At 40.5% G+C, this 14,797-nt stretch overlaps 1 long non-coding RNA gene across 1 annotated transcript in view; it reads left to right on the plus strand.

Annotated features, from left to right (window-relative positions):
• Window positions 1-14,797, plus strand: part of LOC143414949 (uncharacterized) — an 89,533-nt gene that overhangs the window by 4,785 nt on the left and 69,951 nt on the right. Inside the window, exon 2 of the long non-coding RNA XR_013095558.1 lies at window positions 6,844-6,960. This is a non-coding gene — a long non-coding RNA (uncharacterized LOC143414949). The remainder of the gene's footprint in view (window positions 1-6,843; window positions 6,961-14,797) is intronic.

The following is a 14,797-nucleotide window of genomic DNA, read 5'->3' on the forward strand; positions in this document are numbered from 1 at the left end:
TCTTTCTGCTCTTTCCTGCTATGACTTTTGGTGTTTATTACTATTATACTTTTTAAAATATTACACTTTTTTCCTTTTTTTTGTCCCATTGAAATGAATGGAAAACTTCCACAATTCTGCTAAAACTTGCTTGTTTTTGAAACTTAACTACTTCCTCATACTTTCACCTAGAAACGCCATTCAAACTTTAAAATTTTCTCAAATTATTGGGCTATTCCTGTCTGATTCAGCTTTTTCAGATTTTCTACCATTTTAATCTTATCCCTCTTTAAGTTTTCAGTTGCAAAATTGTAATTTTTCAGAAAATACATGCGTTGCTATGGTTGCTATGCAATTAACTCAGAGTGAGCACTGATCCTTTCTTAAGTTTCTTCGAATCCTGCTCACGGTAACATTTTTTTTTCACCACTTTTCAGCAAAACTTTCTCCGTCTTTACCCCTTTCAGTAGAATTTTTTGCTTTTCACCACTTTTCAGCAAAAAATTTCTGCTTCTTTTTTTCTGTTTTCACCAGAATTTTCAGTTTCTTCAACGCCATGCAACTTTTTGCAACTTTCCAACTTTTTCAGCTTTTTTCAGCAGACATCTTCAGCGTTAAGGCATCCACACAGGATTTTCGCAGGAAATGCAAATTTTTCTAGTTTAATTTGGATCACAACACAGCTGCCTTTTTTGAAAAGTTCTGAATTTCTCTATACAGCTTCAATAAACACGTGGAACGAAGCTGATATAGAATATAAAAGCAGGCACTAACAGGACAAGACAACTTCTTCAACCTTGAAGCCACCTCATAGAAAATAAATGGGGTTTAGGGGTTATGATTTGCCTACATGTGAGAGCAGAGCCAGCCTTTACCAGACTTCTATTATATTTCACCCCTCTTTAAGTAGTTGTGATTTTTAGTGCCCAGTTATTTTTATGTTTGCATGCCTGCAACTTTTACAACTACTATAATATGGCTTCCTGCCTTGGCTGCATATCATCTTAAAATTAGATTCTTTTTACGCAGCAAACTAGTTAAAAGGGAGTACTGGCAAAGAAAACCAGACATCGACATAGAGATAGAAACATCTACATTTTAAAAACTACTGCAAGTTTTTTTCTTGTCTGAGTTCGAAACACTGATTTTGAAGGTGCAGCAAGGGCGGCGTTTGTGATCCCACATTCCAACAGCACTCGCTGTCGGCTTCTTAAAGTGGAGTGAGGGGCGACAAAGGTGGTTAGCCATTGTTACATAGACAGGTATAGTAATTACATTCTCCTCCATTCAGTTCCTATCTCCATACAGCACCAGCAAACCCCTCTCAAACTCCATTATACGCTTGCCAAATTGAACAAAAGCCCAACATTCAATGGTTTTGGCACTCAGAAAGAGACACTGACCCCTTCTGGGGTTAGACATCAAATTGTGTCACAGTCTCGGAAGAGGCAGACTGCGACTTTAAATTTATGGTCTCAGAGTGGGGTGTCGTATCAGCCGCTGGATTATCCTCATCTTGGCACCAATGCACTTGAAAGCCTTCACAATCGCACTGATTGGGTTCAGGTCTTCAAATTTAACACTTCGCATGTTTTTTTCTGTTTCTGTAGCATCATAATGCAGACATCTCTCAGGTTATAGTGAGATCACATAGAAGCAACTTTGTGTTTTTAATTTTTTTTTATCTGAGTGTACATTTGAAATTTAAGGCTGTTTACAAACTTGTCATGAAAATAACCCAACCCAACACACTGCACTCCATAACAATTACTCTAATTACACAATAACTTATGTTTTGATATTTGTCATGCCAGTCAAAGGAAAAGTTTATCCTCTTTTTAGTGGAAAATATGACTTTTGACAAAAGAATAATTAACAGGAAACTCCACTCCTGACTGTTTGTCACAGGCAACTTTTCAGATATGCTCTAAATTGCACTAAATTGAACTGTTAGGGCTCGGTAGACAATTCCTAATGAATACAAGGGCGACACACACATCTCCTCCACAGTTGCTTGAGAGCGCACAGATGTTAGAGTGGAGCCTGAAGTAGCACACAAAGCAAGGCACTTGTCTTGTCTGATGAGAGGGCTCATTTGGAACTGCCATTAGTAGACGTATGATTTATGACTCTGTCTGCCTCTCCTGCAGAGACCACCGCTTTCACTTCAGCAACAGCCTCCCAGAACAGAGCATCTCCCTGCTTCTGTCTTGTAGCTCAAAAGCAGCACAGTGAGCTTTAGTGGTTTGGATCGATGGTAAGGAGAGGGTGTTACATGCCATTAAAGAAAATCTGTGTTTAAAAATAGATGCAATGATGAATGGAAATAAAGACATGGGACCAAATGTTCCCCTTTTGTCCACATCTTACAAAAAGTTCCGTGGAGGTACTTTCACAGGGTACCACCATTTTTAGGGACTGAGAATGTGGGGCAGGTGTAAATTAGGATTTCCTTTCTTTTTTCTCCTAATGGAAAATTCTTTGCCTCACTTTTGTTAAGGATGAGTCTGCTGAGTTCTTAATTTAAGAGGCTATTTAGGGGAACTGCACAGGATGCATGTTTTAGTGAGCTGACCTATGTTCATCTATTTTTAATCATGAGAGCTTCACTGAAATTAAAGCCTATTTGCCTGAGTGTCTTACCTATGAGAGGGTGTAGCAGGAGCTTAGAGACACACCTGACATTATGATTATTATTTTTCATGAATACATTTTCATGTTTGATGTTTTGCATCACAAACCAATGTCAGCACAATCAGGCTGTGTTGTGCTAAAGATTCGTAGTGCATAAAACTAAAAAACTAAAAAAAAAAGTCTGTGGACAAACAAACATGTTATACAGTTATGTAATATTGGTACAAGGGATTGATATATTGATGCTTACTCTGTACACTTATGAGATTGCTAGAGGGTCCTGTGTCCTGGATTTAGTGGATTTGTTGGGAGAAATTATGTTTTGTACTAGTTTCTTGTTAAGGGGGCCAGAGGCCTGTACCAGAACTGGACTCAGGATGTTTGTGGGTGCATGGGTTGGACCAGAGATTGTAGTGGATACTGAGACTGAGTGGTTTACTTGGGCAGGAGGAGGCTGAGGCTGAGGCTTGGAGGGGGAGGCAGAGGTCTGAATGACTCGCAGAGGACTGTTAAGAAGGTCTGACCTGAGTTTTCCAGGACCCTGCATGGGTGGTGATAGCAGGAGGTCAGGCAGGTTAGTGCGGTTGGTGATACCGCACACTCCCTTGAGTGTGGCTGAAAATCCTGTGAGGGTTTGTGACCAGAAACTAAAAGGTGAATCTTAGAGGTGGTGTCGTGGAGTAGTGGTCTGGTGGAGCTAGGAGGAAAGAAAACAAGGTAAGCATAGAAGAAATTGGATCTTAAGCTAGAGTTTGAGCCTGTTACCAACTTAGGTGGGTTGACAAACTGACGGTGAGGTGACAGTGAAGCTGGCCATAAATACTCTCCGTTTATTGCCAAGAATTAACTCCAGGTGCGCTGCCCAGGTGAGAGGATGGTAGGCCAGCCAGAGGCGGGTACAGGAGGCAGGGGTCCACACAGGCCACACCCAGCTGCTCACACAGACCATGACAGTGTTTTATTGTGTTTCCATGCCTCTACACAGCACAGAGAGCAGATCCTCTCACAGCAATACTGAATGTTGCTCTGTCAGTAGAGCTGTGTGTGATAATGCAAATTTTGGTAAGGATCCGATACCAAGTAAATACAACACCAGTGTTATCAATACCAATACAGATTCTTATATAGGCAGTTTGTGTGTCATAAATCATCATTAATTTGCAAATTCTGAACACATTTTAATCACTGGGATTTTTATTTTCCATATAATTAGTCAGTTCAGCAAAATACACCTTTTAGCTTTTTATTTATTTGGAAAGTGTGTTTTTTGAAGATCTGGAGTGTAAAGGTACCTGCTTCTAAAGCACTTTGGGTCATCTTCTGTTGTTTGAATCCTCTATAGGCTATAGGCATTTTTCATGGTGCATGTTTGAGGAATATCTTTTTCATTTCCAAAAAACCCAAAATAAAATCAATTTAACACAATTCAGTGGGCTACATACTGAACTTGGAGCATAGAAATAAAGTATTAATCTTGGTAGTATTGATCCAATAACAGTACCAGCGTTAGTATTGATTCCATCAATATTTGTGCCTACTGTAATTCATTATTATCAGGATGTCCTAAAAACTCGCTGAAAAGCCTTCAGTTAATCCAAAATGCTGCAGCAAGAGTTCTGACAGGGACTAGAAAGAGAGAGCATATTTCTCCTGTTTTGGCTTCCCTTCATTGGCTTCCTGTTAAATCCAGAATTGAATTCAAAATCCTGCTCCTCACATACAAGGTCTTAAATAATCAGGCCCCATCTTATCTTAATGACCTTGTAGTACCATATCACCCCATTAGAGCACTTCGCTCTCGCTCTGCAGGCCTACTTGTTGTTCATAGAGTATTTAAAAGTAGAATGGGAGGGAGAGCCTTCAGTTTTCAGGCCCCTCTTCTGTGGAACCAGCTTCCAGTTTGGATTCGGGAGACAGACACTATCTCTACTTTCAAGATTAGGCTTAAAACTTTCCTTTTTTGCTAAAGCATATAGTTAGGGCTGGACCAGGTGACCCTGAATCCTCCCTTAGTTATGCTGCAATAGACATAGGCTGCCGGGGGATTCGCATGATGCATTGAGTTTTTCCTTTCCAGTCACCTTTCTCACTCAGTATGTGTTAATAGACCTCTCTGCATTGAATCATATCTGTTATCAATCTCTGTCTCTCTTTCACAGCATGTCTTTTATATCCTGTCTTCCTTCTCTCACCCCAACCGGTCGCAGCAGATGGCCGCCCCTCCCTGAGCCTGGTTCTGCCGGAGGTTTCTTCCTGTTAAAAGGGAATTTTTCCTTCCCACTGTCGCCAAAGTGCTTGCTCATAGGGGTCATATGATTGTTGGGTTTTTCTCTGTACCTATGAAGCGCCTTGAGGCGACTTTTGTTGTGATTTGGCGCTATATAAATAAAATTGAATTGAATTGAATTGTGCCCAGTGCCCAGAATGAACAGTCTAAAGTTGGACTCTGCAGGGGGTATTTTGGGTTTTTAGCAGCCATGATAGTCGCACATACAAAAAGAGGAGAGGTAAAGAGTCTATAATCAAATGGCTGATATCACCAAATCTGACATTTTGATACTTTAAAACCTGATATTAAGCCCCCTTTTAGAAATGCACTCATTTACATCTGTTGGCATCTTACCATGTTTGACATTTTGTCTAAACGAGCAACCTGATTCATTTATTTACTCAGCTGGCCTTCTTAATATTTATGTATGACTTTAAACACGGCATAAGTATAAACTGCATGACTGATCTGCTCACACGATTACAACTAAATGTCCTGTGCCAATAAACCTTCTTTATACTTGGCAATTTTTCAAATTAAAACATTGGTTGTGCATGTTTGCTATTCTCAATCCACAAATGAAATCTGTCTCTATGAACCTGTGTTAGGGGCGGGGCAGCTGCAGCAGTGCATGCACATAATGAAGAAGTAGAAAAATGAAAAGTTAAATACGACACACTATTCAATGATACTGAGACCTGCTGTGATGTATGGTTTGGAGGCAGTGACAGAAAGATAGAAGCTGACCAGAGTGGACAAGGTTAGATGTCCAAATCATCTCAACATGTGCAGAGGATGGCTGATATATCGGACAAAAGATGTTGAATATGGATCTGTCAGGCAGGAGGAAAAGAGGAAGACATCGGAGGTGGTTCAGGGATGTAGTGAAGGAGGACATGCAAAAAGTTGGTGTGACAGAGGACAATGTTAGGGATTGGGTGAGATGGATGAAGGCACTGTGGTGATTTGTATCAAGAACAACCAAACGAAGAAGACTCATCATCAGAAGTGCAAAAGATTGTTTGAATGAATGGTAAAAATCGCAGTGCTCTGCATTGCTGTCATAGCGGTGTCTCAAAAAAGCCTAGAGGGACTTTAATGTAAAATAGGCATATGTCTTAATGACAGAATGAATACTGAAAAAAGCCTTCTTTAATCTCTCTCCTGCCTCCAACTCTTAATCTTCTGATTTGACTTTCTCCCAGTGAAGAATTTTGTTTTAACGTCTTCTGTATTGGAATGACATGTCTGGACTGTCTCTGCTCTACAACACATGAATTTATGAATAATATCCAGCATATAATATTTATATAATATAAGGAGGCTCCCTCATTCTTTTCAGAAAAAAAGCAAATTATATGTTTTACCTTTGTGCATTTAATGCATGGATAAAAAGGACTTAGTTTTGCCACATTCATCGGATGCGCCATTTACTTCTTTACTTGCCTCCTCCTCCCCTATTTGACCCAAGTTTCTTACTTTTGTAACTCTCTGCCTGCTCTTTGTTGGATTTCATTTTGTGGTTGCTTAGCCTGCCTGAAGGTCTGTTTGATTTTTATTCCTCCTTTTTAAGCTGAGGCTGTTTTATCATACCTCATCTGCCTCCTAAATCTGTTTTTGAGTCCAAGCTCAGTCAGCCAGTGTTACAAACCCAGGATGTTGCTCTAGTACAGCAGGCGCCGTATCCAAATGAATCACCAGGAAGGCCTGAGGCAAAGCTTTTTCTATCAAAAGCCTCGTAGTAAAAACACGGCCTCCGAGGGCACGTAAACCTGGTCACCTGTCACTTGTGTTTCACATTTTCTCAGTGATATTTCCACCAAATGTCAACCAGTTGCTGTTTTGACTTGATCCTAACAGAAGAAATAACATCAGAGCTATTTGTTCTTCGCATATGGCATATAAGCCCTCCGTTTAAAAATTTGCTCGCTGTCTAATGGATCCCTCTTCTCTTTAAATAGGAAGTGGGTGCTGATGGTGGCAGGACTGAGGTGTTGCTCCTCGCCTGGGTGTTCTGCCTTGCCACATCTATCCATCTGTCAAGCACATTGGGCCATCAATCAAGCCGCTGAACGCAGGTACAATGAACAACCATTAATCACTCTGAGACATGGATGCTGATGGGTGCTGGGTGGGGGTTGTTAAGAACTGTGATTTTACACATGCTTGTATCAGAGTGTGTATGTGAAAGAAAGGTGAAGTACACTGTGCTATAAATATGTTGCGGTGGTTGAACATATTTCCTAATTGGCCGGCTGTGTTTTGCTATTTATTGATTTGTCCAGCTGAGCGAGAGTTGCTCATTTTGGGTTAAAGGTCAAACCTCTAGATTCTGATCTCTGCTTGTTCAACTCTGTATAAAGATAATTAGTGCAAGAGCCGGCAAATGGGTGTTAGCATTAGGGCAGAGATTCTCTTTCTGAGATGCAAGGTTTTTAAGAGTGTGGTAAGAGCCAAGAAAAGTGTACTATGATGTGATATCTTTCTTGTTTGGTTGTATCAGCCTGCTTATATGCATCTGATATGAGGAGAGAGAGGACAGAAGCTCCCTTTCATTTCTAGCTGCTTCTGTAAGTGTAGTAACATCTTCTTCATAAATGATGAGGAAATCATGAGTACACAACTACGAGAGCATAGTTTGTAATTTCCAACTTCGGCTGTCTGAACCACGATGAAACCGTAATTATGGATTTCTTTGTTGTTCTATGTTTGCTCTGCCTCTGGCAATGTGTTGTTTTGAGAGATAGATACGGAGGTCCTGATCTGCTAGAAACGCTTACATCACGGTTGCTGTTGGATTCAGCTCTTGGGGTTACTACCTGCTGTGGGAATTGAGTGTAACAGCATGAAACCTATAGCAACATGTTAAGTAACACTCAGGGAGCATTATAATAATGCACCAGTGGGAATTAATGCAGACAACATGGCACTCAGGGGCGCACTCTAACAGAGCGTAACTCATGCAGGTGCAGGGTTTTTTATTTTGGAGGTTGACGCAGCTGAATTTAAAGGCCTTTTGAGAGATGTGATCAGTTTGGTAGCCTCAGTTTACACCTTATGCATGTGACATTTGAGGTGGTTAATTTTTCCATTGCTAACTCTAACTCTAGGTCCAGAGCCCAGACCTTCTTATGTAAAGAGTGTGTGGTTGATTATGGATGAATTTTACAAAACTTCGCTGGTCACGTTATCTGTTTTCAGTTCATTTGGAAAATGTTCATTTCTTCATCTTCATGCATCTCACTTGTTGATTCTGTATTCTTTGTGACTGCTTCCAAAATGACTTTAGAGACCAAACATACAGATCAATTCTCCTCCAGCCAATTGAAAAAGCTCACACGCTGAGAAACAAGGGATAAGCTTAGCTTTGCAGGAGCAATGCTGATACTCGGTCTCCAGTCACTGAGCTGAGAAGAGTGAAGTAACTGAAGAGAGTAAATTGAGATGAATAGTTGAATTTACCTTCTTTGTATCTGTGTTTGTTATGCCTGTTTTTGTTCTTTGCAATATCTGTTGCAAGAGACTGGAACAAAAACACTGACGGAGACTGCTGAATTTTAAAAGAAATACTTGCCTTATAAAGCTGATCTTCTTTGAGACTTATTGCTGCTCTGTGCAACAGCTGGTAGTTTATTGCCTGCAGCATTTTTAGAAACTTTACCTACCTTGATTATTTTCACATTTACCTCAGTTGTATTTGAAAACTTAGGAAGGAACTTCTTTAAATACAGCAGCGTCTAAAAGTCCAGTCTTGCTGAAGGTCTTTTAAAAAAGATTTTATTTGGCCATTGGCTTCTTTTTCAGTTATCCATGGTCCAGTCCATGTACCTGGCCATTTTCAAAGGAAATGTTGTTATGCTTGTTAAACCCTTTAGACCCTTTAAGCCCTACTTATAAGTCATCCAAACATAAAATTGGCTCCTGTCCCAAGGGATGAACCAGTATTGTGTCTACACATAACAGACAACTTAGCAAAGAATCAATTTTAAATTGTAGCTTTACGCACTTTGTTGCTAGCGGCTTGTCCCACAAACAAATAATACAGGGAGTGCAGAATTATTAGGCAAATGAGTATTTTGTCCACATCATCCTCTTCATGCATGTTGTCTTACTCCAAGCTGTATAGGCTCGAAAGCCCACTACTAATTAAGCATATTAGGTGATGTGCATCTCTGTGATGAGAAGGGGTGTGGTCTAATGACATCAACACCCTATATCAGGTGTGCATAATTATTAGGCAATGTCCTTTCCTTTGGCAAAATGGGTCAAAAGAAGGACTTGACAGGCTCAGAAAAGTCAAAAATAGTGAGATATCTTGCAGAGGGATGCAGCAGTCTCAAAATTGCAAAGCTTCTGAAGCGTGATCATCGAACAATCAAGCGTTTCATTCAAAATAGTCAACAGGGTCGCAAGAAGCGTGTGGAAAAACCAAGGCGCAAAATAACTGCCCATGAACTGAGAAAAGTCAAGCGTGCAGCTGCCAAGATGCCACTTGCCACCAGTTTGGCCATATTTCAGAGCTGCAACATCACTGGAGTGCCCAAAAGCACAAGGTGTGCAATACTCAGAGACATGGCCAAGGTAAGAAAGGCTGAAAGACGACCACCACTGAACAAGACACACAAGCTGAAACGTCAAGACTGGGCCAAGAAATATCTCAAGACTGGTTTTTCTAAGGTTTTATGGACTGATGAAATGAGAGTGAGTCTTGATGGGCCAGATGGATGGGCCCGTGGCTGGATTGGTAAAGGGCAGAGAGCTCCAGTCCGACTCAGACGCCAGCAAGGTGGAGGTGGAGTACTGGTTTGGGCTGGTATCATCAAAGATGAGCTTGTGGGGCCTTTTCGGGTTGAGGATGGAGTCAAGCTCAACTCCCAGTCCTACTGCCAGTTTCTGGAAGACACCTTCTTCAAGCAGTGGTACAGGAAGAAGTCTGCATCCTTCAAGAAAAACATGATTTTCATGCAGGACAATGCTCCATCACACGCGTCCAAGTACTCCACAGCGTGGCTGGCAAGAAAGGGTATAAAAGAAGAAAAACTAATGACATGGCCTCCTTGTTCACCTGATCTGAACCCCATTGAGAACCTGTGGTCCATCATCAAATGTGAGATTTACAAGGAGGGAAAACGTTACACCTCTCTGAACAGTGTCTGGGAGGCTGTGGTTGCTGCTGCACGCAATGTTGATGGTGAACAGATCAAAACACTGACAGAATCCATGGATGGCAGGCTTTTGAGTGTCCTTGCAAAGAAAGGCGGCTATATTGGTCGCTGATTTGTTTTTGTTTTGTTTTTGAATGTCAGAAATGTATATTTGTGAATGTGGAGATGTTATATTGGTTTCACTGGTAAAAATAAATAATTGAAATGGGTTGTTTTTTGTTAAGTTGGCTAATAATTATGCACAGTAATAGTCACCTGCACACACAGATATCCCCCTAAAATAGCTAAAACTAAAAACAAACTAAAAACTACTTCCAAAAACATTCAGCTTTGATATTAATGAGTTTTTTGGGTTCATTGAGAACATGGTTGTTGTTCAATAATTATTCCTCAAAAATACAACTTGCCTAATAATTCTGCACTCCCTGTACGTCCCCATTTCTTTGAATCCATAGAAAATGCCTAAGAAGACACAGGTTGACAGCATAAAATAGTATTTTGTACCAACAAGGATGTCCCCAAACAACGTTTAGAAGCTGAAAATGCAACATATCGCAGCATGGTTTGCATGATGTCCTTAAAATACTTGAGGAAACTGGAAAAGTGGAGGACAAAAGAAGATGCGTCAGGCCTGAAAATAATTATCTACAGCAGATAAACAGTATCTGAAAGAAATCTAGTAAAAGACCTGACACAGGACCGGAGGGATGCATCTGGACATTCCGATGATCCATGTAGTGTTCACTAAAGCATTTTTAGAAATGGTCTCAGTGGAAGGGTGGCTGCCTTAAGAAAGAGAAAGTGGGAGAAAAGGCTGAGGTATGCCACATTAAACCAAAACTGGAGTGAAAACTAGTGGCAACAGGTCTGATGGAGTGATGAATCCAAATTTGCATTGCCATCTGGAAAAACTATTTGCAAAGCCTTAAATATTCAGCATGACAATGATCTCTCTCTCTCTCTCACACACACACACACACACACACACACACACACACACACACACACACACACACACACACACACACACACACACACACACACACACACACAGGTTATTAGCATTAAAAATCATACCTGGATAGAAAAACACACAGTACAACACTATCAGTCGTGGATTGGCCTCCCCAGAGTCCAGACCTCAACATTATTGAAGCAGTGTGGGATCATGTTGACAGAGAACAGAACAAAAGGAAGAAACATCCAAAGAAGAGCTTTGAATGTCCTTCAAGAAGCCTGGAGAACTATTCCTGAAGACTACTTATAGAAATGACAACAGAGCTCCCTAAGAGAGTTCAGACTGGGCTGAATAATAAAGGTGGTCACACCAAATATCGACTTTTAAGCTTATTAGAAATGTACAAACTCTGTTATTGTCTTAAATACTGTTTTATCACATTTCAATAAATCACTGAAGCTATTTTCCTAGAAAGATATCTAGAAATGAGATGTAGCTTAAGACTTTTTACCAAAAAAAAATCTACTTTAACTGTTTTACTTTTTTTTTTTTTTTAATCAAAAATCTGTGATTTTCTTCTGACACCATTTGTCCACAAGCCAATTAGAGTAAAAATATGCACAGGTCACAGTATAAACTGTGTCATTTTGCTGTATTTCTTCAGTTATGCTGCTGCATGTATCGGCGAAACATGGGCAGAATGCAAAGTGTGGTTGTGGATTAATTTGGTATGTGGAGAAGACAGTGCTGCCAGAGAAATCTTTAATAAAAGATAGACGCCCTCCAACCTGATGCACTGAGCTGTAGAACAGGGGGAGAATGAAGAAGAGTTCCTTGGCTGGAAATAAGAAAAGAAAAGGAAATGTCAGCTTTTATTTTTTCGTTGTTGTCATGCCCTTTTAAGCATTCACATTTTTTAAGTCGCTGTCATTCTGTACATATGTTACGAGGGCATGTTTCAGCTTGACCAGCACACGCCTCTTGAGGTAAAATGAAACACTTCTGTGGTGATAGGGCATATTAGCAGCGCTGATTTAAACACAAGTTGCTTAATAGCAGTAATGAGAAAGGCATGAAATGGTTTATTCATGGCGTATTTTATTTTTTTATTTTCATTTTTAGAGTGGCTCACCTTAGACCTCTAGATTTAACTGCCAAGGCACATCAAGAGAAGAAAAACATAGCGAAATAAGAGCAAGCGAGAGAGAAAGAAAGAGAGGGAGGGAGCGTAAAGAATAATAATTTGCTATATGAATAAATAATTTAAAAACAAACACAGAGCTAAGCTGTAGAATAAAACGCCCAAAGGCAATTAACTCAGGGAATGAGACAGGGCAATTAATTTTGTTTATCAGTGATGTAGAACTTTTATATGAGCCCATGAGGTTTAGAAAAGTCCCTGTTATGTGATTTTATGATGCATGTTTTATTCAGATGCACACTGGTGACTTTGTGGTCCCTGTGACTGTCCAGCTGCTAAGTATATGAATTACATACTTCAAAAACCTCTTAGATCCAGGTTGGAGCTGCATGATTTTTTTCTCTCCTCTGTTTCCTCTGCGCATATATTTAACCAAAGCAGCTGAAAGCACTAACACATCCAAAATGTTATTGGATTTAGGCTCTGGTTTCCCTCTTTGCAACCCAGCTGTCTTTGTTTTTGTTCCTAAATGTACTGCTGACCCCTTGCAAGACTCTTTAATGCCATGAAAGGTCGTCAAACCACACTTCATGAATGATTTTAATATTTTAGCCAAATCTCTTTGAGTAATTAAGTCTGTGCGCTTTATGACCTTTGCTTTTGAGTCTAGACTTTGCAGCACCCAGCAGAGGACGGGACGGATGAGTTGAAAGGGCGCACGAAGTTGAATGTGTCTGCGTTTGTGTTTGATCATTGCTGCCTTGTCTTTTTTTTTTTTTTTTTTTGCAGCACTCGCTCACTCCTGTAATTGAGGGACGTAATGAAAATGTGGACGCTTGTACGCTGAAAGCTCAAGCCTATAAGGGCTGCAGCAGATACGAGGTCGCACTGATATCAATAGTCTTTCAGTGCTCATTATGCAGCACAGACAAGAGATCAAAATAAATGCACTACAGTCGTCACAATCAAGGTTTTTCTTGTGAATGTAAATTAGTATGACCTGTGTTTCGTACCTGATAATCATATTATATTCTCCTAAAAATGTAGGCTTTTTGAAAGAGGGTTTCAGAACGGCAGTAATTTAAAAGTACTAAGAGAAGAGATACATTGAAAAAAATGCTACAGATTGTAATTTCTTCAGCAGTTTTGTGAAGAAAACTTGAAGAAATAGTTTAAGATTTCTCCCAAAGTAACAAGACAAGTCAGAAAGCTACATATTTCTGCTGTAATATACACTCAATAGACACTATTCGACACATCTCACTAGTACCTGCTTGGACCCTCTTTTGACTTCGCAACCGCTTTAATTCTTGATGAAATGGACTCAGCAAGGTGCTTGAAATATTTCTCTGAGATTTTGCTCCATACTGGCATGACAGCATCACATGGTTTCTGCAAACCCGTTGAGAATCTCCCATTTCACCACATCCCAGAGGTACTCTATTGGACTGAAATCTGGTGATTGTAAAGATTATTTCAGTCCAGCTAACTCATTGTCATATTCAAGAAACCAGTTTGAGATGATCTGAGCTTTTTGACATGGTGTGTTATCCTGTTGGAAGCAGCCACTGAGGTCACAAAGGGATGGATATGATCAGAAACAAACCTCATGTAGGCTGCGGTGTTTAAATGATGCTCACTTGGTACTAAGGGGGCCAAAGTGTTCCAAGAAGATATCCCCCACATGGTTACGCCATCATCTGAATGTTGCAGTAGAAATCAAGACTGATCTTCCAATCTACTGTTGTCCACTTTTGATGAGCCTTTGTGAATTTCAGCCTCAGTTTCCTGTACAGAAGTGGCACCTGGTGCGATCTTCTGCTGTAGACCACCTGCTTGAAGGTTTAATGTGTTGTTTAGTGATGCTCTGCATACCTTGGTTGTTATCAGGTTTTTAAGTGGGTGGGAACGATGTGGAATGACATTCAGATAATCAACACTTAAGGAGAAATTGAATAAGCAGGTTAATGCATGTTATTGTTAAATTAGTTAATTTTTCTTGTGCTGCAGCCTGGGATTGTTTCCACTGATGACATGGAAATACTTAGCCAGCCATAAGAAAACAAAGACACCCCCCTACCCGCCCAGCCCATCATATCATCCTGTTTATTTCATCCCTTTGATGTGTTCATGGTGCAGATGTAAATAAAGTTGTGGTCAGAGGAAAGACCAGAAACAGATGCTTTTTGGAAAGTAATTTCAAGTATAATATTTCAAGCAGCTCAACTGATATCTCCAAACTCACCACCTGGGGTGGCTGTAGCTCAGGTGGCAGAGCAGGTCAGCCACTAATCAGAAGATCGGTGGTTCGATCCCAGGCTGCCTCCTGGCTGCATGCTAAATATTCTTGGGCAAGATACTAATCCCATGTTTGCCTACTGGTGGTGGTCAGAGGGCCCTGTGGCGCCAGTGTCTGGCAGCCTCCCCTCTGTCAGTGCACCCCAGAGCAGCTGTGGCTTCAACGTAGCTTGCCATTGCCAGTGTGTGAATGGGTGAATGACTGAATGTAGTGTAAAGTGCTTCGGGGTCCTTAGAGACTGAGTAAAGTGCTATACAAATGCAGGCCATTTACCATTTCTCTGCAGGCTGTCACAAAATGCTTCTGTGAGCAAAATGTACAGTTTCTGTATTTCCCAGCATACAACAACTGT

The sequence above is a fragment of the Maylandia zebra genome, linkage group LG23, assembly GCF_041146795.1.
Source record: "Maylandia zebra isolate NMK-2024a linkage group LG23, Mzebra_GT3a, whole genome shotgun sequence".
Lineage (NCBI taxonomy): Eukaryota > Metazoa > Chordata > Actinopteri > Cichliformes > Cichlidae > Maylandia > Maylandia zebra.